The following is a 24565-nucleotide window of genomic DNA, read 5'->3' on the forward strand; positions in this document are numbered from 1 at the left end:
ATGGACAGGGAGGCCTGGCATGCTGTGATTCATGGGGTCGCAGAGAGTCAGACACGACTGAGCGACTGAACTGAACTGAACTAAACCTCAAATGACTCCAGAATCAGACTATATGATCTTAGAGATTTGTCGCTGTCCATGAAGTATAAGGGTTATGTCAACAGCAGCAACCAGATCAAAGCAAGTTTCAGGTAAATTGGCAATGAGGAATTCCCCATCGAGACCAGAATATTTCTCCCCTACTCTCATTTTTCCATCGATCTATACTGAAGTGAACTGATACCTTATGTTTATATGTTTATGTATAGTGGTGTTAGTTACTTTGGGTGTTTACAACTGGTATCTCATATTATCAGTCATACAGAACTTGCCTTTTCCACCTGTTTGGTAGAGTTAGAATTGCTCCTCCTCTGCTGCTGAAGAAGCAACATCCAGAAAACTAAGTAATTTGCCTGAAGTCACACTGGTAACCTCAGAGCCAGGATTAGAAGACTCCCAGCTCCAGAATTTGTGCTTTTGTACTTCCATATATGCTTTCTAAGAGGAGATTTATCCCTCCACCACTCACCCTTGGCCTTTGAAGTACAGAAACTAGTAAAGCATTTTGAGACCCTAAGGCACAATGTCCTGTATACACCTTTACGTATCATTATTATTTGAACTCTTACCTTAGGGTCTGCAGGCTCTCCTGAAATACTTACCTCTTCTTTCTTTATAGCCCTCTTTATTTCAGTCCTTTTCTTTCCAGTTCTCCGTTTTTCTTGAACTACCCAGGAATTGCCCAATTATTTAATTAGTAAAGTATTCAGCTTCTCTCTTTTATCTCTTTTTTTAAATTTTTTTATTGGAGGCTAATTACTTTACAATATTATATTGGTTGGTTTTGCCATCAGTTCAGTTCAGTTCAGTCACTCAGTTGTGTCCGACTCTTTGCGACACCATGAATCACAGCATGCCAGGCCTCCCTATCCATCACCAACTCCCGGAGTTCACTCAAACTCATGTCCATCGAGTCAGTGATGCCATCCAGCCATCTCATTCTCTGTCGTCCCCGTCTCCTCCCACCCCCAATCCCTCCCAGCATCAGACTCTTTTCCAGTGAGTCAACTCGTTGCATGAGGTGGCCAAAGTATTGCAGTTTCAGCTTTAGCATCAGTCCTTCCAATGAACACAAAGGATTGATCTCCTTTAGAATGCACTGGTTGGATCTCCTTGCAGTCCAAGGGACTCTCAAGAGTCTTCTCCAGCACCACAGTTCAAAAGCATCAATTCTTCGGCGATCAGCTTTCTTCACAGTCCAACTCTCACATCCATACATGACCACAGGTAAAACCATAGCCTTGACTATACATTGACATGAATCTGCCCCGGGTGTACACGTGTTTACCTTCTTGAACTCCCCTCCCACCTCCCTCCTCCCCATATCCTCCCTCTGGGTCATCCCTGTGCACCAGCTCCGAGCATCCTGTATCATGCATTGAACCAGGACTGGTGATTCATTTCACATATGATTATATAAATGCTTCCATGCCATTCTCCCAAATCATCCCATCCTCCCCCTCTCCCACAGAGTCCCAAAGACTGTTCTATACACCTGCGTCTCTTTTGTTGTCTCGTGTATGGAGAAGGCAAAGGCAAGCCACTCCAGTACTCTTGCCTAGAAAATCCCTTGGATGGAGGAGCCTGGTAGGTAGCAGTCCATGGGGTCGCTAAGGGTCGGACATGACTGAGCGACTTCACTTTCACTTTTCACTTTCACACATTGGAGAGGGAAATGGCAACCCACTCCAGTGTTCTTGCCTGGAGAATCCCAGGGAAGGGGGAGCCTGGTGGGCTGCCGTCTATGGGGTCACACAGAGTCGGACACAAATGAAGTGACTTAGCAGCAGCAGCAGCAGCATCAGAGTTACTTATCTGTTCATTTCTAAAGATATTTGTATATAACATACACTATTATATTTTTTCCATTATACTTTTTATCTTGATGTTTAGAATCAAACTTATAGTTATCCTAAATTTGATTTGTTTTACAGCACATAATGCAGTTGTTACATCAGCTATCTTTGCTCCAAACCCAAGTTTGATGTTGTCTTTGGATGTGCAATCTGAAAAATCAGAAGGAAATGAAAAAGGCGAAGATGCCAAAGTGTTGGAAACCATGCCCGCTGGTGGGTACCTGTGTTTTATTTATCCTTCATGCTCTCTGATCAGCCTTTAGTAGCTTCATTGATCTATGAGTATTATGAGGTCTTCATGAATATGAAGAATATTTCTTGTATACAACATAATCGTTGACAGATATTCATTTCTGAACGTTTTGGTAACATACTTCTTGGAGGTTTTACGTCTCTTAAATTCACTTGGGAATTAAAAATGAAAATTTGGAAAGGCTGTCATTTTTTTATGAACAGTTGTTCTCTTTAGAGAATGCAAGCAAGACATAAATATGTACACAATATATCACCTTTCTCTTCTTCTACAGTATCATCTCTGTGAGGGCACAGATTTTATGTGTTTTGTTTATGGTTGTAGTGCCAGTGCCTCGCCCAGCGCTTGCCTGCATTTGGTAGATGCTGAATAAAGAATTACTGAATAAGTGAGTTAAACCAAAATGAAGCAATATTCTTTCCTCTTGCCACAAATTTATAGCTTCTCATAGATAGCTCTTGGGTTAACCAAAAAGTTTGTTTGGGTTTTTCCCTAACATTCAGTGGAGAAACCTGAATGAAGTTTTTGGCCAACCCAATATCTCTAAGCCTGTAGTGAGGCTTTAATAATGAATAGTACTTTCAGTTATATAAAATGCTCAGATTAGGAAGTGAAAAGAAACCATCAAGTAGTAGTGAGTGCCAATTATATAAAATTGATTTTCCTGTTAATTCTTAAGAACAAGGTAACGCCACATGAATTTGGACCGATTGTTAACCAAAAACAGTTTGTGTTGTTTTAGTCGATTGCAGAATAGTTTAATAAATGCGTTTTCTCACTTTAGAGACTACACCGGGTCTTGAATAGTGTTATAAAGGCACAACAATACATACAGTGTGCCAAGAGTGCTTCTGAAATTATTTGAATATTTAAAAGTTCTCAAGCATGTTTATTTAATCTCAAGCAGTTTCCCTTGTGGTATTGTTTGCACTCTAAATGCACTATTTCTTCTGTCTTTGAAGCAAAAGTTTGATACCAAAGACAAGCTTCAGTGTAGCACTTCTTTCAATTACATGATTTACAAATAAACCAAGTCAGAATTGTTACACCTTTACTAAATGCCTGCTTGGAAATATTTGTTTTCATTTTTGTTCCCTCACAATCAAATCCTGTTTCTGTCTTCTAAATTAAGTCGTTTGGTTGGGTTTTTTCTTTTCTTTTTGTCCAATGATTCCTTTTTGCACCCTGTACATTTCCCCTATACATTGGACAGAAAATTCTAACTTTTTAACCTATTTGAGGAAAAATGGAAAGTACTTTTTTTAAACTTCTCAAAACTGCACCGTATTTACATTGTTCAGTTACTACTTCGCTGGGTCCTTTTTAAAGAGGCACAACTTTGGATCATACTCAGATTTGTGTTTGCTGTTTTCTACCTGTGAAGGTATATTCTAAGAATACTCTCAAACCCAGGGTATGAGATCATAAAGTATATCTGATTGCCCTCCTCTTGATTCCTGACATATTTCAGCTTCCATTTTCTTCATGTTTAAAATGGTGATAATACCTCATTGATAAGGTTTTGATATGGGCAGAAGACCTAAATGACATTTCTCCAAAGAAGACATACAGATGGCCAACAGGCACATGAAAAGATGTTCCATATCACTAATTATTAGAGAAATGCAAATCAAAAGTACAGTACACACACACACTGGAATATTACTCACCCATTCCGTTCCATTCTGTCGCTCAGTCGTGTCCGGCTCTCTGCGACCCCAGGACTGTAGCCTACCAGGCTTCTCCGTCCATTGGATTCTCTAGGTAAGAATACTGGAGTGGGTTACCATTTCCTTCTCCAGGGGATCTTCCCAACCCAGGGATCGAACCCGGGTCTCCCGCATTGGAGGCAGAAGCTTTAACCTCTGAGCCACCAGGGAAGCCCATTAAAAAGAATGAAATAATGCCACTTGCAGCAACATGGATGGACCTAATGATTATATTAAGTGAAGTAAGTTGGACAACAAAGATAAGTATGATGCCATTTATATATGAAATCTAAAAAATAGTACCAATGAACTTACAAAACAGAAACAGACTCACCGACATAGAAATAAACTTACGGTTACCAAAAAGGAAGTGGAGAGGAAGAAATTATGAGTATCGGATTAACAGATGCATGCATGCTGCTGCTGCTGCTGCTGCTGCTAAGTCGCTTCAGTCATGTCTGACTCTGTGCGACCCCACAGACAGCATTATTTTGTCTTTCAACTTATTCTTTCAAGTTGGCTTCTATGTCCCTTTGACTTTTTTTTTGAGCACTCCCTTTCTTTATGTCACTCCTAACATGCTCCAGGTTCATTTCATATGCTTTCCAGTTCTGTGATCAACCACGTATCCAGGTTCCTTTTCTTAGAGACTGGTGTTAAAAATGAAGATGTGGGAGACAGATGCGCTCATTGCTACTGGGGCGTTGTTTCTCTTAGGCCATCTCAGCTGACAGAGCAAAGAAATAGATGCATGCATGCAAATCTCTGTTTAAATCCACATCTATAAAATTTTCTATGGATCTCAATATTAAATTGGATTTGAATCCTTGCTGATGTCTCTGAGTGCTCCATTAGTGCATAGATTATTCTAGTTTCCTCCTCTTGCTTATGAATAATCTCTTTCTCCAAAAGTGAGCCACCTGGTTCCTACCATTCAGTATCCATTTACTTATTTGTTCAGTCACAACATAACATGTTCAGCAGTTTCAGAACTGCTAACCCATATCCCCAGGAGAAACACCTTTACCAACTAGAATCCAGTTTTTCCATAAAGCCCTTTGTCTTCTACGTCATAATATCTGGTCCCAACACCATTTTTCAAAGATACTTAGGTCAGTGCCTTTTTTCTCTACTCACATCACCTTTTAAAATTAGATTTGTCTATATTATCTGTTCTCTGTTAAGACTTGATGATATGGATAGCCATGCTTATTTAGTGAGTAAACAGTGGCATTCTTTTGTAGACAGCTTCCTGCCTTGCTTTCAGATGCTTAGCATTATCCTAAAGCAATTTCACAGTCTGTCCTGTTGCTCCACGGGAGTTGCACTCATTCAGCAAATGTCCAGCGCTTAATCTGTGTTAAGACCTTGAGGGATTCTAATATGCTTGGGCTCTCAGAAGTTCATGAAGGCGTTACAATCATGATTTCAATAATTTTATTGCATATTCTCTGAGTACCTAGTCTGAGGTACTGTAAAGAATAAAAGATAATAAGGTACAGCCTTTTCCTTCAAAGGTCACAATCAGAGCACTCTTCATTAATATGATAGAAACCTTTTTCCACTATTGGTGGTTTAGTCGCTAAGTCATGTCCAACTCTTTGCGACCCCATAGACTGTAGCTCACCAGGTTCCTCTGTCCATGGGATTTTCCAAGCAAGAAACCTGGAGTGGGTTGCCATTTCCTTCTCCAGGAGATCTTCCACAGCCAGGGATCGAACCTGGGTCTCCTGCATAGCAGGCGGATTCTTTACCACCTGAGCCACCAGGGAAGCCTCTTCAGATTAGCAGTAGAGCATAAATAACGGCAGATCCATTACACATTTTTCAACTTCGAATTTTGTGGGAAACCTAAATCTTAGGAGGATTTAACAAAAAGTTATAGAGAAACCATGACTTAAGGATTATTTCCATGTAAAATCCTACCCTCGAAGAAGCATTTGTGGGGGCAGAGTTGGGTTATATATGTTGATTGCTGGCAGGGACTAGTAGCAAGGCTTAGGTAGAAGAAAAGCTTCAGTAGCTACATACCTTATCTATCAACTGACACAAATTCATAAGAAATCCTTTCTAATTTAAAATATTTATTTTACTTTAATACTTACACATTGTAGAACACGTGACTGATACAAAAATGTTTAAGAAATAAACACCCATAATACTGTAAGTCTGAGATAACAAATATTAATATTTTGGAATACTTAGCTTTATTTTTATGCATGTATATTTTTAAGGGCTTATCTAATTAGACAAGATAATTTGAATACTATTCATATCACACATCATGGGCAGTTAGCATATTTTTTCATGGTGCATAAACGTTCTATCATACGGACATGATGTAAGCAATGTGTGGCTACTAAGGGTTTGTATCTTATTATATGCATTTTATTTTATTAATAAAATAATATTTCATTAATATTTTAATATGAATTAATAAATATTAATTAAAAGTAATGTCTGTAGTTTTTACTATGCATAATAGTAGAAGATATAGAGGCAAATATCTTTGTCAGAATTTCTAATTACTGACTTCAGATGATAAATCCTTAAAACGGAAGTATAAAGCATGAACTTCTAAGGATAAGCAGTATCATAGATGGTAAAAATGTTCTGCAAAGGAATTGGGAGCCTGGGTTTGTAGTCTTGGTTCTGGTGGCCTTGTGACTTACAGGAAAGCTATGGAATTCTCTGAGAGCCTAACAAAATAGGATATTTAGATTAAGATTCTTTCTAACTCTGGTTCCATGTGCCTGGTCAGCATTCCTTCAGAGGCAGTATAGCTAAGAATTCTCTCACTTTCTTATATGCAAGGCAATCACAGTTTATTTCACCTGCAAAGTCATAGCCATGTGAAGTCTGTTGAAGTCAACTCGGGGAGCTCATTTCTGGAGATGGAATTGCTGGTTATGGAAGTGACTAGTAGGAGAAAGGAGGGTGGGTAGCAGAGTTGGCTCACCTTGCCCTACCTGTCTACAAGGCCAGTCACCACATCCAGGTATATCAACTCCTCTGCCTTAGTATAGGAGTTGATATACCTTTAGTATAGCTTCATTTGTTTGGGTCTTGAAGGTGTTTTACCCTGGGAAGGAATAACTAGTTAAGGTGGTATCAGTTAATTTTCCTTATCACTTGGCATTAACTAATAGTTGAGAATAAAGAAAAAGAGGGCTCTGGAAAATGTTGGGCAGTACCAGGAAGGAAGAAAGGGAAACATATGGGAGATAACAAGACTCCAAAACAAACTCTAAGGGCCTCACGTTTTTGTCTAAGGTATTCCAAGCTACGTCACTGTTAGAGGCCATACCAAGGTTACTTACTTCTGGAATATGGAATGTTGTGTTGTGTTAAATCGGTTCAGTCATGTCTGACTCTTTGTGACCCTATGGACCGTAACCCACCAGGCTCCTCTGTCCATGGGATTTTCCATGCCGTCTCCAAAGGATCTTCCCGACCCAGGGATCAAACCCACGTCTCTTAGGTCTCCTGCATTGGCAGGTGGGTTCTTTACCACTAGCGCCACCTGAGAAGCCCCATATGGAATGTAGGACTAGTTTAGGGCAATAAATTGAGGGCTCACAGCCCAGTACCAGCAATAACCAAAGCTACCAGAAGGGGGCACTAGTGGTCCCAACTCAGAGCATCCCTGAGACCTTCACTGCAGTAAATTCAACTCCTCCAAGAGCTGGTTGTATTATATGGCAACTAGGAACCTCACTAATGCCAAGCCCACCACCACTCTCACCAACTGCCAGGACAGGTGTGGCTTTGTGTTGTTAATGTCTTTATGTTCATGGTGACATTAGAACTTCTGACCTGTGGCACCAGAATGGCACAGTCTGACTGAGTTCTACACCTAGGTTTTCTAATTAAAACTGATCATGCCCCAAATCAGTGTATCGAGAAGCATTTTCCCTAATGTTTTTCCTCCAAATACATCTATCAGCTGAATCAGTAAATATTGCCTCCTCTAGCTGATACTCAACATTTAAAATACTGCGGTGCTGGGGCTTCCCTGGTGGTACAGTGGTTATGAATCTGCCTTGCAGTGCAAGGGCACAGGTTCCATCCCTGGGCCGAGAAGATCCCACACACCACGGAGCAACTAAGCCCGAGCACCACAACTACTGAGCCGACATGCTGCAACTATGGAAGCCCACGTGCCTAGAGCCTGTGCTCCACAACAAGAGAAGTCCCCACAATGAGAAAGCCGTGCACTGCAACGAAGAGTAGCCCCTGTTCACTACAACTGGAGAAAGCCTGCATGCAGCAACAAGGACCCACCACAGCCAAAACATTAAATAAATAAACTTTAAGAAATAAAATATTGCAGTACATATTATTCATTATCTGGATAAGAAGACCCAAAGCATAACTTAAAATTGCTAGGAGAACAAAAGGTCCTAGATTTTTCACTGTCCTTAGCTGGGAAGAGTGAGGGGAACACTGGAGCAGAGGGCAGTAATTTTCTTCTCCTGGGACCAGACCAAACAGGGAACCAAAGAGCAAGAAGGAACCATATCAATCTGCTGAGCCCCCAGAGAAATTTCACATGTATTTTAGTGAACGGCGAAACTAACCTAAGTTAGCTACAGAACAAAGTGTTTGTTAAAGCACAGCAAACCAGAACTAACCTGCTTTCTAAAAAAGCTGAGTATTAAAATAATGATCAAAGAGTATGTGAAACGAATCTCCAGTCCACGTTCGATGCATGATACAGGATGCTTGGGGCTGGTTTACTGGGATGAACCAGAGGGATGGGATGGGGAGGGAGGTGGGAAAGGGGTTCAAGATGGGGAGCACATGTACACCCGGGGCAGATTCATGTCAATGTATGGCAAAACCAATACAATAATATAAAGTAATTAGCCTCCAATTAAAATAAATACGTTAAAAAAAAAGAGAGAGAACTTAAATTGAATCTTGCTTTTGGTAATTCACAATCTATCATCAGGAGTGTCTTCTCAAAGATGAGTTTGGGATGAGGTAGAAAACAAAGATCTTCAAGAAGCTCTGTATGTGGCAAGAGCAAATCCCTAATTATGAGGTGGGGGGAGCGCAGACAGATGGCAGAAGCACCAAAGGCTGGAACAGATCCCGATGGCAGTGGGAGTGGAGTGTGGTAGGAAGCCTTAAAACTTCCAGGAACCAAGTTTAAACAGATACACAAGAGAATGATTCCACTTCATGGTCGATTATTATGAACTGACCCTTTGAATGTATATGAAAGTTGATCACAGGGCCTTACAAGTATGAGATGCTCAACAAATGTCCAACATGAGTTGCCTGCTGTGAAAAAGGCTACAGTAATAGAAGAGAGGTTGAAAATTCTGTGTGACTTCACTGGCTCTATTTTTACCTTGACGTGGGCATTTGCTAAAGCAAAGGAATAATCTATTAGAGACTGGATTTGGTCAGTCAAGCTTTTGTGCGTCTCCATTAGGGAAAGGACTAATTTTCATCTTATAAATGTAAACAATTACATGAAAGCATTTCGCTCTCAAGCATTAATGTCAAGAACAGAACATTTTGTTTCTCCTTTTTCAAGGCCTTCTCCCTTCAGTCTGGCCGGGCAGCACTTAAATTGTGGGATGTCAGATTTGTCCACCTTCCTCAGAAGCACCTGGGAGCTTGTTAACCATGCACACTCCTGGGTTACACTGAACGATAACCTCTTGCAGGCGAGAGGCAGGAATCTTTTTCCACATCTTTCTAAGAGACTGCTTTGCACCCTCAACTTTAAAAGTCCCTGAGCTAGGAATAGATGTTCAAGCAGCTAACTCACTTGGGCAAGGCCAAGAGGCAGTCAAGTATGGGCATGGATTTTCCCAAGGCCAACAACCAGTGGTGGGTGTGCTGGTAAATGTTTTAACAGTCAGCTCTCTAAAAGAAAGCCTCCATTTGTAGCATTTGCCGTTTCTGCCATGTCAATACTCTCACTATAGCCGATTTCAAACTACCAGTGTGACATCACCCAGTGTGGACTTGTGAAGGGATACACAGCAGTGCAGGTTAATATAGTAGTCCTACCATGCAGCTATAATAGATGCAAATAACCTGAAGATCAAAAATGATAGTAAAAGGGGGACTTCCCAGGTGGTCCAGCAATTAAGACTCTTCACTTTCATTGCAGGGGGCTCAGGTTCAATCCCTGTTCAGGGGACGAAGACCCTCTATGGCTCACGGCAACCAAAAAAAAAAAAGTTCAGTTCAGTTCAGTCGCTCAGTCGTGTGCGATGCTTTGCGACCCCATGAATCACAGCACGCCAGGCCTCCCTGTCCATCACCAACTCCCAGAGCTTGCTCACACTCATGTCCGTCAAGTCAGTGATGCCACCCAACCATCTCATCCTCTGTTGTCCCCTTCTCCTCCAGCCTTCAATCTTTCCCATCATCGGGGTCTTTTAACAAGAGTCAGTTCTTCACATCAGGTGGCCAAACTATTGGAGCTTCAGCTTCAGCATCAATCCTTCCAATGAATATTCAGGACTGATTTCCTTTAGGATTGACTGGTTTGATCTCCTTGCTGGCCAAGGGACTCTCAAGAGTCTTCTCCAAGACCACAATTCAAAAGCATCAATTCTTCACACTCAGCTTTCTTTATGGTTCAACTCTCACATCCATATATGACTAATGGGAAAAAAATAGCTTTGACAGTTCTGACCTTTGTCTAATACGTGGCTTGCAAATTTAATGATCAGCTCCCATAGGTATTATAAGCTGGCACCAGCACACCACTGCCTGCAACTGTTCCTGAAAGATGCACCACCCTCCTTTTTCCTGTGGATTAATCATGGCACATGACCAATCTTAAGAAAAGCTGCCATCTGCCCAGTGAGGCAGGAGCATGTAGGAGGTGGGGGGAAGGGAGGGAGCAAGGCTCTATGGAGATTAATTTTGCCAGTAACCAACATCCATGAATTGCTATTGGTTTATTCACTCTTGTGGGGCCTGCGTGGCTAAACAGAACCCGCGAGGCAGCTACTTTAGCTTCATTCAGAGGCTTGCCCTAGAGCTTGAGCTGAGAAAACGAGGGTATGTGGATACGCTGCAGCCCACGGGCAAAAACTCTCCTCTGCAGCTAATACTCTAACCCAATATTTCTTGAGTGTCAGGCACAGACAACTTGCCTCAGATGAGGAGAGGGAAGGAGGTGTGCTTAGAATGCAGAGTACAGACCTCCCCAGGCTTCCTGAATCAGGATCAAAGGGAATCTGGCTCCAGAATTTGCATATTTACAAACTCACCATCAATTCTGATAAGCACTAACATTTGAGAACTCCTTGGTTGGAGCAGCTGTTAGAGATAAGTACACATACCCCTGAGGGTACGTGAAGATTTTCCAAGGCATAAATAGTTTTGCAGGCATAGATAGGCAAAGATAGTTTTGTAGGAATCAATTTCCAGACCCTCCATTTTCATATGTCCTCAGATTTCCTAAAATCCATCTGCCTGAGAAAGAAACAACCTGAAGAATCTCCTTTCCTGCCTCCCCCATTCATGATCACCTGTCTCTCCTTTGGCAGAACAATAAAAAACCATACTTCTCACCCATCTCAAAAGTTACTCTAAGGAATGGCCCCAGGGTGTAAAAATCTCCAGAGAGACCAAGAGAGGGACAATTCAAAATACTATTATTGGGGCTGAGGACACGGGAGACTACAACAACAGGGTAGTGTTGGTTTCCAGCTCTTTGCTGCCAGCAAAATTGTATGAATACCTAACTGTCAGCTAACCGTTAAAAAATCACTTTGACAAAAGATCAGTATTTTTTAATATATTTGAAAATGGTTCAAAGAATTGAATGGAAACATGATAACAAAGTTCTCATCTACTAAAATTTGTGAATAATCTTCCTCAATGCTTAGATGTATAAATGGAAAGGAAAATAGGAAAAAAGTGAAGCTGAACCCTGTGTTGTTTTAGCAGTAAGAACTAGTCAGCCACGGAAATATGAACTAACTGAAAATTGCCTCACACACCTCATTTAGAGCTCTATTTCCAATCAAAATGTACTAGTGTTTAATAATTGATTAAAATGGTTGCATTTATTTTCATCAAGTCTTACAGCAATATAAATGTAAGGCTAACTCAATTAAGAAGAAAAGCGGTAATATTTAGAACATCTTGGTCACACGAAATGAAAAATATAAGTTTAACAAATGTACTTGTATATTGCTGCAAAGAAGTATGGCAGGATGACCAATATAAACATTTCCAAGAGTGAAAATATATTTTATTAGGATAAAAATCTGGGAGAAGAGGAACAGAACTATATATTCAAGGAGAAAAGGGAATAATAAATAATTTTCAACTGTTAAAGGAGAGCTTGTCTACATGTGTTTGAAAGGAATGATGGTAGCTGTCAAGTAGTTATGGTATGAATCCTATGGCTTATAAAATATATCTTTTAAAAGCTACTGTTTAAAAAACGGAAAATTGAGAGACTTCCCTGGTGGTCCAGTGGTTGAGAATCCAGCTTGTAATGCAGGGGACGAAGGTTCGATCCCTGATCAGGGAACTAGATCCCACAAGTCACAACTAAGACCTGAGGCAGCCAAATAAATAAACATCAAAAATAAAAAACAGAAAATTGATAATGGGTTGGGGTGCTTCGTCTAATGGAATAACTACTGAGCGCTCCCCTCTCGTTCTTAAAAATGAACTTCTGAAAAATATATATTGGGTGGCAAAGTATTACAAAATTTAAGTAAACTCCTCTACATCCAAATGGGCTGTTTGTAATAGGAAAGTTGTCAAGGATTACTTTGAAATGATGGTGTGTTCCAGGAACAGCTTGTATTCTGACCCTTTCATTAGCTTTCTGACTTTGGACAAGTAGCTTCCCCCTCCCTGGGCTTCATTATCCCTACCTGAAGAATAAGGGACTGAACACAAAGATATTTCAAGTCGTTCCTGCTTTAGCTGGTGATCTCACCTGTTTCTCTTAGGTGGTTTATACACCAGTGTATTTTCCCTTTAGCAATCTGGTTTTAGGCCATTGTGCAATTTCAGATCATTTCCACTAGAGGGCAGCCAGAGAAAGGAGATGGGGGTCAAAAAAAAAAAAAGGTTGGCAGAAGGAACATGTCACATGGACAAAAATGAAACTGGGATTTCTGCTGGTTTCTTTTCTCTTAGCGATTGTGCTCCTATATTACACTAAGAAATTTTGAGAGAAGTAATTTACATAACTTTCTTTGTATTCAATAGAAGGAAATCAAGTATATACTTGCCTTGTTCATACTGTCTATCCCCAGCTAAGAAATTCAATCTTGACTAAATCAGTCTTCAAGCTCACTCATTCCCCATTCTTTTTACTTGGATTTCCAATCAAGAATTTTGATTAGAAACCTTCATTGATTTCCATTTTCTTACCACAAAAAATTCTACAGTCTGGACAGCTTTGTAATCAAGGTTGTTTCCCATAACTCCCCAGGAATTATCCTGTACCCCAGAGAGGTGCCTTTCCATGCAAATCCCCCAAATGTAGCCATGGTCTTTGCAGGGCTGAACTAGCTGTGGTGTGACAGAAACAGCCCCAAGCTCGAATCAAAAGACCTTATTACACAGAACTTGGAGAGACGGTTGATGTCAGGGCTAGACAAGGTAGGCACAAGATGGTCCTGAAACATGCTTGTTATTCCAGAAATTAAGGAAGTGCTCAAAATAAAGGATGGGGTTATGTCACAAGAACAGGAACCAGCTTCAAAGGGCCATAGGTCAAATCTCTGACAAATTGAGAAGCAAAGTAAGTTCGGTAATGAAATATGAAACCCTGAAAAAATAGAAAGCCATGAGTCCATACCAATAATAGATAGAAACACATACATACATATATAAACGGAGGAACGTGAAGGGATCTTGTTTAGAGTATGCAATGGTGAAGGCAAAAGAAGTACTTGAGTTGGAAAATCAACATCATGTTAAGTATTGGTCAGAGTCATCAAAGACTTTTGATTAGCAGTAGGATAGTTGCATGGTCTTAAAGTATTATCCCACAAATTGCTTGTTAACTGCATAGTAAAAAAAAACAAAACTATACAGTGAGGAAATTGAATAACATCTTGACCAAGTGGTAAAATTAACATCACCAGGGTGTCTCCAGATGTGACACCCTGAGAAGGACCCAGCGTTTCAGTTGAGAATGCATCACCTGAATGTCAAAGAAACCTCAAATAAGGAACGTTCTATTGAAAAAATAAAGAGGAGAGTGAGGACTGTAGTCCTTGAGAATATCAATATCATAAAAGACAAAGTTTATGGAAATGTCTCCAGATTAAAGAGACATGACCATTAAATACATCCGTGATCTTAGACCGGACCCTGTATGGGAGGATCATGCTATAAAGGACATTATTGGTCAATTGACAAAATTGGAATAAGATGGCAGATCACATAAAATAGTATCAATATTCAATTTATTGAAGTTGATAACTATACTGTGGTCATATAAAAGAATATCCCTATTCTTATGAAATACTTGCTGAAATATTTAGGGGTAATTGGTCATAAACTTCCCTGGTGGCTCAGAAAGTAAAGAATCTGCTTTAATGCGGCAGACCTGGGTTCAGTCCCTGGGTCGGAAGATCTCCCTGGAGAAGGGAATGGCAGCCCACTACAGTATGCTTGCCTGGAGAGTTCCATGGTCAGAGGAGCCTGATGGGCTACAATCCAGGGGGTTGCAAAGAGTTGGACATGACTGAGCAACTGACACTTTCAATCGGTCATAAATTATGTAACATTCTCAAATGGTTCAGAAAAAATGAATGCGTATACACAGAGAGAGCATGTGTTATAACAGTAATCAGAGGTATTCTCCGTACCATTCTTGCAACTTTCCTGTAATTTTGAGATTATTGCTCAATTTACAAGCTTAAAAAATATGGTTGCAAATCCTGATCATGCCCTTCAGGTCTCAGGCAATATACATGACTTCTCAACAGGGACAGCTACCAATCCTTGATGCTTACCATGGGTCAAAGTGGGAAGCGTTGTACCTGCGTTATCTCAGTCCTCAAAAGGGTAATCCAGGGGAGGTTTTACCCTGCCAATATAGATGAGAAAACTAAGGCTCAGAGAAGTTAAGTAACTTGCCCAAGATCACCTAGTTATTAAGTGGTAGAGCTGCGATTTGAACCCACGTCTGATACTAGTAACTCATTCCCAAAGAAGATACTCGTACTTAGTCATATTTTTCTTTTTACATAGTAATTATGATATCCTAGAATGGGAAAGACTAGAGATCTCTTCAAGAAAATTAGAGATACCAAGGGAACATTTTATGCAAAGATGGGCTCAATAAAGGACAGAAACGGTATGGACTAACAGAAGCAGAAGATATTAAGAAGAGGTGGCAAGAATACACAGAAGAACTGTACAAAAAAGATCTTCATGACCCAGATAATCATGATGGTGTGATCACTCACGTAGAGCCAGACATCCTGGAATGTGAAGTCACGTGGGCCTCAGGAAGCATCACTATGAACAAAGCTAGTGGAGGTGATGGAATTCCAGTTGAGCTATTTCAAATCCTGAAAGATGATGCTGTGAAAGGGCTGCAACTCAATATGCCAGCAAATTTGGAAACACTCAGCAGTGGCCACAGGACTGGAAAAGGTCAGTCTTCATTCCAATCCCAAAGAAAGGCAATGCCAAAGAATGCTCAAACTACCGCACAATTACACTCATCTCACACCCTTAGAAAGTCATGCTCAAGATTCTCCAAGCCAAGCTTCAGCTATATGTGAACCGTGAACACCCAGTTGTTCAAGCAGTTTTTAGAAAAGGCAGAGGAACCAGAGATCAAACTGCCAACATCTGCTGGATCATGGAAAAAGCAAGAGAATTTCAGAAAAACATCGTTTTCTGCTTTATTGACTATGTCAAATCCTTTCACTGTGTGGATCATAACAAACTGTGGAACATTCTGAAAGAGATGGGAATACCAGACCACCTGACCTGCCTCCTGAGAAATATGTATGCAGGTCAAGAAGCAGCAGTTAGAACTAGACATGGAACAACAGACTGGTTCCAAATAGGAAAAGGAGTACGTCAAGGCCTTATACTGTCACCCTGCTTATTTAACTTATATGCAGAGTTCAATTCAGTTCAGTTAAGTCACTCAGTCCTGTCTGACTCTTTGTGACCCCATGAATCACAGCACACCAGGCCTCCCTGTCCATCACCAACTCCTGGAGTTCACTCAAACTCAATGTCCATCGAGTCGGTGATGAGAAATGCTGGACTGGATGAAGCACAAGCTGGAAGCAAGATTGCCAGGAGAAATATCAATAACCTCAGATATGCAGATGACATCACAGTTATGGCAGAAAATGAGAAGAACTAAAGAGTCTCTTGATGAAAGTGAAAGAGGAGAGTGAAAAAGTTGGCTTAAAACTCAACATTCAGAAAACTAAGATTGTGGCATCTGATCCCATCACTTCATGGAAAATAGATGGGGAAATAGTGGCTGACTTTAGTTTTGGGGGCTCCAAAATCACTGCAGATGCTGATTGCAGCCATGAAATTAAAAGATGCTTGCTCCTTGGAAGAAATGTTATGACCAACCTAGACAGCTTATTAAAAAGCAGAGACATTACTTTGCCAACAAAGGTCCGTCTGGTCAAGGCTGTGGTTTTTCCAGTAGTCATGTATGGATGTGAGAGTTGGACTATAAAAAAAGCTGAACGCTGAAGAATTGATGCTTTTGAACTGTGGGGTTTGAGAAGACTCGAGGGTCCCTTGGACTGCAAAGAGATCCAACCAGTCCATCCTAAAGGAAATCAGTCCTGAATGTTCATTGGAAGGACTGATGCTGAAACTGAAATTCAACTACTTTGGCCACCTGATGCCAGGTACTGACTCATTTGCAAAGTGCCTGATGCTGGGAAAGATTGAATGTGGGAGGAGAAGAGGACGACGGAGGATGAGATGGTTGGATGGCATCACTGACTCAAAGGACATGAGTTTGAGTAAACTCCGAGAGTTGGTGATGTTCAGAGAAGCCTGCCGTGCTGCGGTTCTTGGGGTTGCAAAGAGTTGGACACGACTGAGCGACTGAACTGACTGACTGACTGAAATTATTTACTTGGTACCAGATGGCTCAAGGTAATATCATATTGTTTGTAATAATTTGTTCCTTCGTTTTTACATTCAAATTTAAATAAAGTCATCATGTCATTTATTTTGTGATTACTCTGGAAAGCTGACTTGGAGATGGATTTTATTTTTTTCCTATAATATTCCCATTTGTCCTTAAAAAAAAAAAAATAAGCCTGCCAGCTATATCCCATTATATTTTTTTACAAAGATTTGTTTTACTTGCAAATTTTGCTAGTTTTCTTCATGTAATTCTAGCCTAAAATAGATTTAAATGCCTTAGCTTTAAGATGTTATTATATACTCTAGTTTGCATTATATTTTCACATTATAATAACATACTCACATTTAGTGTGGTCTGCTGTATTATGTCAGAGAAGGCAATGGCAACCCACTCCAGTACTCTTGCCTAGAGAATCCCAGGGACAGAGGAGCCTGTGGGGCTGCCATCTATGGGGTCGAACAGAGTCGGACACGTCTGACATGACTTCGCAGCAGCAGCAGCAGCAGCTCTATTATGTATCGCTTTCTTTTTTGTGAATGTTGGCGTTGACTCAACATAAATTAACCAGTATAATGTATCAAATGGAAAGATATCTTAAAGTCTTCCATTCCAACCAAGCTTTGTCAAATCTTTAAAAGTGCCAGTTACCACTGGGGTCTGTTTGTGCCTACTAGTAGTGGGGAAAAGGGTCTTATGCAATGTGAAGGAAAATGTCTTTAACTGTGATTTTAAAAATGTGTGGGTAAAGTACAAAAAGAACATCCTGTTCTTGAAGCAGGAAGTTGTCCTTTTTCCCCTTATGTCTTCAGAGGAAAGTGAAAGAAAATGGAATTTCACTAGTGTCTTACCTAGAGGTAGAATTTATATATTTTATATCACATATTTATATATTCTTAAATTTTTAACATTCTGAGAACAGTATATGTACACACATGCACACACACACCACTATTGTTGTCTGTAAATAACACTGCCTGTTTGAATATTTGATGTTTTATAGTTTCTGGCCTTACATTTTGGTCTTTAATCCATTTTGAGTTTATGCTTATATTTGGTGTTAGAAAGTGTTCTAATTTCATTCTTTTGCATACAGCTGTCCAGGTTTCCCAGCGCCACTTATTGAAAGGCTGTCTTTTTTCCATTGTATCTTCTTGCCTCCTTGGTCAAAGATAAGGTGCCCACAGATGCATGGGTTTTCTTTGTGGTTTAAGACTATGGGAAACATTGAAATACCCACCCCATTACCCTTTCAGGGATTTCTAAAGCCCCTCTTTGTTCAAAATCTTCTGACAGGTTTTAATTGAGTATAGGGTTCTCCCCAATAAAATTTTGTTTCATGGGCCTGCTCAACCTGAGCTTCAATTCCTTTCTCTGTTTGATCCAAGAGCTCACAGTTGGCCTGAGTAAGGGGTCATTTGTCAGATTCAGTTCAGTTCAGATCAGTCTCTCAGTCGTGTCCGACTCTTTGCGACCCCATGTATCACAGCACGCCAGGCCTTCCTGTCCATCACCAACTCCCGGAGTTCACTCAAACTCATGTCCACAGAGTCGGTGATGCCATCCAGCCATCTCATTCTCTGTCGTCCCCGTCTCCTCCCATCCCCAATCCCTCCCAGCATCAGAGTCTTCTCCAGTGAGTCAACTCGACGCATGAGGTGGCCAAAGTATTGGAGTTTCAGTTTTAGCATCAGTCCTTCCAATGAACACCCAGGATCAATCTCCTTTAGAGTGGACTGGTTGGATCTCCTTGCAGTCCAAGGGACTCTCAAGGGTCTTCTCCAGCACCACAGTTCAAAAGCATCAATTCTTCGGCGATCAGCTTTCTTCACAGTCCAACTCTCACATCCATACATGACCACGGGAAAAACCACAGCCTTGACTAGACGGACCTTGGTTGGCAAAGTAATGTCTCTGCTTTTTAATATGCTATCTAGGTTGGTCATAACTTTCCTTCCAAGGAGTGTTATACACCCATAATTTCCATCTGGTTTCCCAAATAATAATACAGTCAAAAAAAAGTGCTTCCTGTGGAAAGGCTGCTTTGAGACTACTTGTCCTAGTATCCCATCCAGGCCTGCATTCTAACCATGTTGCCAGTCCTCAGCCTTTCTTCTAATGACATTATGGACATGTCACTGGTCCCTGTTACATGCTACTCTTAAACTCCTTTGGGAGCTCTCCTTATTTGCTGTACATACCATGAGATATCTTTCCTGCTCAAAACCAGAATGTTCAAAATCTAACATTTATTCTGGGGCCTATATCAGTTCCTGGACTCACTGCAAATGCTACTGACACCTGAAGAAGTGCAATTTTTACTTGGACTGTTGGAATATTTTTTCCTTTTTTGAAATAATAAGCTACATACATGGTAAAAAAAAAAAAATCAAAATGCCTCTCTCTCACTCCTTACCTCCAAGCCTCAATCCTTCTCTCTAGAAGCAACTACTGTTTATCAGTTCCTTATATAAATTTCAATTTTATTCATGCACAAACCTACACACACACACACACATAATAGAAACCATTACGTATTTTTATTTTTTCACTTAACAATATATTCTGAAGATTAGATCTATATTTTTAAAAAATCTGCATAGTATGCTATCATATGAATACACCTTATTTTATTTATCTATCCTGTCTTCTGTTAATAGATTCTTAGATGGTTTTCTGTCTTTTGTGTAGACCAAACGTTTAATGTGTTTGCCCTGACTGCATGTGTTTTATCTGTCTTCCTGTTCACCTAAGAAGGGTGTAGTATCTCCTTCCCTAGTAATCACTCACTATCTAAACTGAAATGAAATCCCATCTAGAAGCTACAGTATTAAAAATCATGGCTAAAATTTCTTGAGGACTCAGTATATGCCAAACACTATATTAAATATTAGCTCATATGAATTTATATTACAGTTATACCCTCATTTTAGTAAAGAGAAATCTATGGTTAAGTGATTTGATCACAGTCAAGTCACTAGTAACAGGAGGGCTGGAATTCTTGTGTATCTCAAATTAAAAATCTGGGCTCCTAGACTATACTGCCTCTCAAATATTAAGTCAGTTCAGTTCAGTTGCTCAGTCGTGTCCGACTCTTTGCAACACCATGAACTGCAGCACGCCAGGCCTCCCTGTCCACCACCATCTCCCGGAGTTTATTCAAACTCATATCCACTGAGTCGGTGATTCCATCCAACCATCTCATCCTCTTTCGTCCCCTTCTCCTCCTGCCTTCAATCTTTCCCAGCATCAGGGTCTTTTCAAATGAGTTAGTTCTTGGCATCAGGTGACCAAAGTATTGGAGTTTCAGCTTCAGCATCAGTCCTTCCAATGAACACTCAGGACTGATCTCCTTTAGGATGGACTGGTTGGATCTCCTTGTAGTCCAAGGGACTGTCAAGAGTCTTCTCCAACACCACCGTTCAAAAGCATCAGTTCTTTGGTGCTCAGCTTTCCTTATAGTCCAGCTCTCACATCCATACGTGACTACTGGAAAAACCATAGTAGGACACTGGACAACTAGAGAACTGCCGAAAAACGGTGATGATGATGGTAGAAACTCTTGAAACCAAAGCCGTGTGAAAAATAAAATAATAACAGCTGTTTCTCTTTGTGAAGAGTGAATTAAGACAATTTGTGATGTGTCCCCAGATGTTTAAGGGGTTGCTGTATAAAGTAGAAGTGGATTTACTCTTTGTAGATCCAAAGGGCCAAACTATATCTAGCAGGTAGAACAGCTTAAGGACTACTCTGAAAGTGCAGAAGTATTTAAGAATTTTAAAAACTAATCATCTGTCAAAGATGCAGGTGCAGGTTGCTCTTGGCTTGATCAGGAAGTTGAACTTGATCAGTGGTTCTCAAAACTCTGTGCACAACCATCTAGGGAAAATTCCTGGGACCCAGCCCAGACCTACTGAACCAGAATCCTAGTGCTAGAGACATTCTTGATTAGGTTTATATGTTAGAGCATCTCTGTTATATATTAAGAGTTTCTGAAATTCACAAGAGAAGTACAAATGGCCGATTAACATATGAAACATTGTTCAGTTTCAAGAATAAATGCAAATTAAAGGAACTAAGAGATACTTTAGATCTGAATTCTGTTGGTTAACCATTGTACCCTAGATGCCTTATATAGGTCTCCCAAAGTGTTGAGATATGGAAGGCAGCTCATGTGCCATCACCACTGTTTTTGCTGATTTGAATGATTATAGGTCAGGAAGCAACAGTCAGAACAGTACATGGAACAACAGATTGGTTCCAAATAGGAAAAGGAGTACATCAAGGCTGTATATTGTCACCTTGCTTATTTAACTTATTGCAGAGTATATCATGAGGAACGCTGGGCTGGAAAAAGCACGAGCTGGAATCAAGATTGCTGGGAGAAATATCAATAACCTTAGATATGCAGATGACACTACCCTTATGACAGAAAGTGAAGAGGAACTCAAAAGTCTCTTGATGAAAGTGAAAGAGGAGAGTGAAAAGGTTGGCTTGAAGCTCAACATTCAGAAAACAAAGATCATGGCATCTGGTCCCATCACCTCATGGGAAATAGGTGGAAAAACAGTGGAAACAGTGTCAGACTTTATTTTTTGGGGCTCCAAAATCACTGCGGATGCTGATTACAGCCATGAAACTAAAAGACGCTTCCTCCTTGGAAGGAAAGTTATGACCAACCTTGATAGTATATTAAAAAGCAGAGACATTATTTTGCCAACAAAGGTCCGTCTAGTCAAGGCTATGGTTTTTCCCGTGGTCATGTATGGATGTGAGAGTTGGACTGTGAAGAAAGCCGATCGCCGAAGAATTGATGCTTTTGAGCTGTGGTGTTGGAGAAGACTCTTGAGAGTCCCTTGGACTGCAAGGAGATCCAACCAGTCCATTCTAAGGGAGATTGCTCCTGGGTGTTCATTGGAAGGCTGATGCTAAAGCTGAAACTCCAATACTTTGGCCAGCTCATGCGACGAGTTGACTCACTGGAAAAGACTCTGATGCTGGGGAAAGGTTGGGGGCGGGAGGAGAAGGGGACGACAGAGAATGAGATGGCTGGATGGCATCACCAACTCTGTGGACATGAGTTTGAGTGAACTCCGGGAGTTGGTGATGGACAGGGAGGCCTGGCATGCTGTGATTCATGGGGTTGCGGAGAGTCGGACACGACTGAGGGAATGAACTGAACTGAACTGAACTGAACTGAAACATCTGACAAGAACATCTGTAGCTGAGGAAAGCAGTACGTAAATGAGTATAAGAGGTACCACATTAATGAAGACTATCAGTGTCCAAGTTTACTTGGATATTTGCAAAGATATCAATCTCCCATATTTTATAATTGATTTAGAGGGCCAAGATCACATTAGTTTAATTGCAGCTTGACTCAAAGCAAAACTTACTTGTGGAAGGAGGAATATTTTGTTACTTCTTCCAACTATTCATTCATTCAGTTAACGTATAGTGACCATATCCTATGTGCCTAGGCACAGAGGATGAAGCAGTGAACAAGACAGACGTGATTCTTGCTCTTAATCATATTCAACCCTCACCGGAGTTAAAGGACAGGACTAATATGATCTGCTTTATAAGTCCACTGCTATTTAAAAAAATAAACTTTTGCCTTTTATGTAGTGATATTTGAGGGATGTGATTTGACTATATTGTATATAAATCCAAATACCAACAAAGTTCTCTGGTAATTAGTTTTGAGACTATGAATATAAATAGATTCATGCTTCATTGATTTGTTATGGATATTCGCTCACTTTTAGTCTTTAAACAGATAGATGGAGCCAACTTTATTTGTAATATATACATATTATATATCTATTAAGCTTTTGATAATTATTTTGCAGAACCAGCAAGCCAAAATAGCACAGTTGTACCTCCCTTTTGTTGGACTGCTTTTGGAAAATATACAGCGATTAGCAGGTCGAGAAACATTGTATTCTTGTGCAGCCTTGCCTAATTCTGTAAGTAGTCATGTGTTTCTGTTGGCATTTTATCCTGTTTTGTTGACTGCATTTGGAATCAGGGTCATATGCTGTATGATCTCAAGAGTTCACCTTTTGCAACATTTTAAATTTATACTTTTTCCAGGACCGGTCCTGCAATGGCCCCGTGCTTTTGGGCAGCCCTCAGGGGGGCATTGACGTTGAAGAGGTGGCAGCTTCAAATCCAGAACTTATTTTTAAGGAGCAAATTGACATTATTGAAGGGATAAAGGACAGCCAAGCTCAACGGATGGCGGAAAATCTAGGTTTCCTCGGGCCTTTGAAAAACCAGGCTGCAGATCAAATTAAGAAGCTGTACAATCTCTTCCTGAAAATTGATGCTACTCAGGTGGAAGTGAATCCCTTTGGTGAAACTACAGAAGGACAAGTTGTCTGTTTTGATGCCAAGATAAACTTTGATGACAACGCAGAATTCCGACAAAAGGATATATTTGCTGTGGATGACAAATCAGAGAATGAGCCCATTGAAAATGAAGCTGCCAGATATGATCTAAAATACATAGGACTGGACGGAAACATTGCCTGTTTTGTTAATGATGCCGGACTCGCCATAGCTACCTGTGACATCATTTTCCTGAATGGTGGGAAGCCAGCCAACTTTTTGTGTCTTGGTGGTAGTGTAAAGGAATCTCAAGTATATCAAGCATTCAGATAACTCACAGCCGATCCTAAGGTTGAAGCCATCCTAATCAATATTTTTGGTGGAAATGTCAACTGTGCCATCATTGCCAATGGGATCACCAAAGCCTGCCAGGAGCTGGAACTCAAGATGCCACTGGTGGTCCGGCTTGAAGGAATGATTGTCCACGAAGCCCAGAACATTCTCAGTAACAGTGGACTCCCTGTCACTTCAGCTGTCGACCTGGAGGATGCAGCCAAAAAAACTGTGGCCAGCGTGGCTAAGAAGTGATGCCTTGCCCTGATCTCTTGGAAGAAGTGCACTTACCCATAAAAAAGGATGGTTCTCTCACCACTGTGAAAAAAATAGTTATTCCATTGGTGAAAAAGGGGATGGGGAAGGGGAAGGGCAAGAATTACAAGTTTTTGGCTTAAAAAATTTAAATCTGTATTTTTTTGAATAAGATATCTAGGCAGCTTAATTTCCCTTATAGGCTTTGTAATTTAATGTCCTGCATTCTCATAATTTTCTGTCATAGTGAGTCAGCTCACCATTGTTTTTCCAATTTGGAGAAGCAATCTACAAGGCCAAACAGTGTGCGTGTATACAGCATTTGAGATCAGGCCCTGGTTCACTTGCAGCGATTTTGGTGAACATTTGTATTGTGTTAAAAAAAAATATGCATGCTGTAAAAAAAAAATGTCAGACAAGATTGCATTCAACAGATTTGCCATCAAAAAGGTGCAGCTAAGACACTGAAACAAGTAGCTGTTATAAACTGCAAGAGTTTTTGCTATTTTGAATTCCAACATGTTTAGAAAATCCATGAAATATATTTTACAATGGAAGATTCATAATTAATGCCATATACATTAAGATACATGTATCCTACCATTTGCCTTAATATTGAATATGC

General features: G+C 40.4%; 1 pseudogene; it reads left to right on the plus strand.

Annotated features, from left to right (window-relative positions):
- Positions 1-8054: 8054 nt before the first annotated feature.
- On the plus strand, positions 8055-23940 carry LOC148773427 (succinate--CoA ligase [GDP-forming] subunit beta, mitochondrial-like; annotated as a pseudogene).
- Positions 23941-24565: the final 625 nt, after the last annotated feature.

Source organism: Moschus berezovskii, chromosome X (assembly GCF_049115385.1).
Source record: "Moschus berezovskii isolate FMDL1 chromosome X, NW_MosBer_1.0, whole genome shotgun sequence".
NCBI classification, from domain to species: domain Eukaryota; kingdom Metazoa; phylum Chordata; class Mammalia; order Artiodactyla; family Moschidae; genus Moschus; species Moschus berezovskii.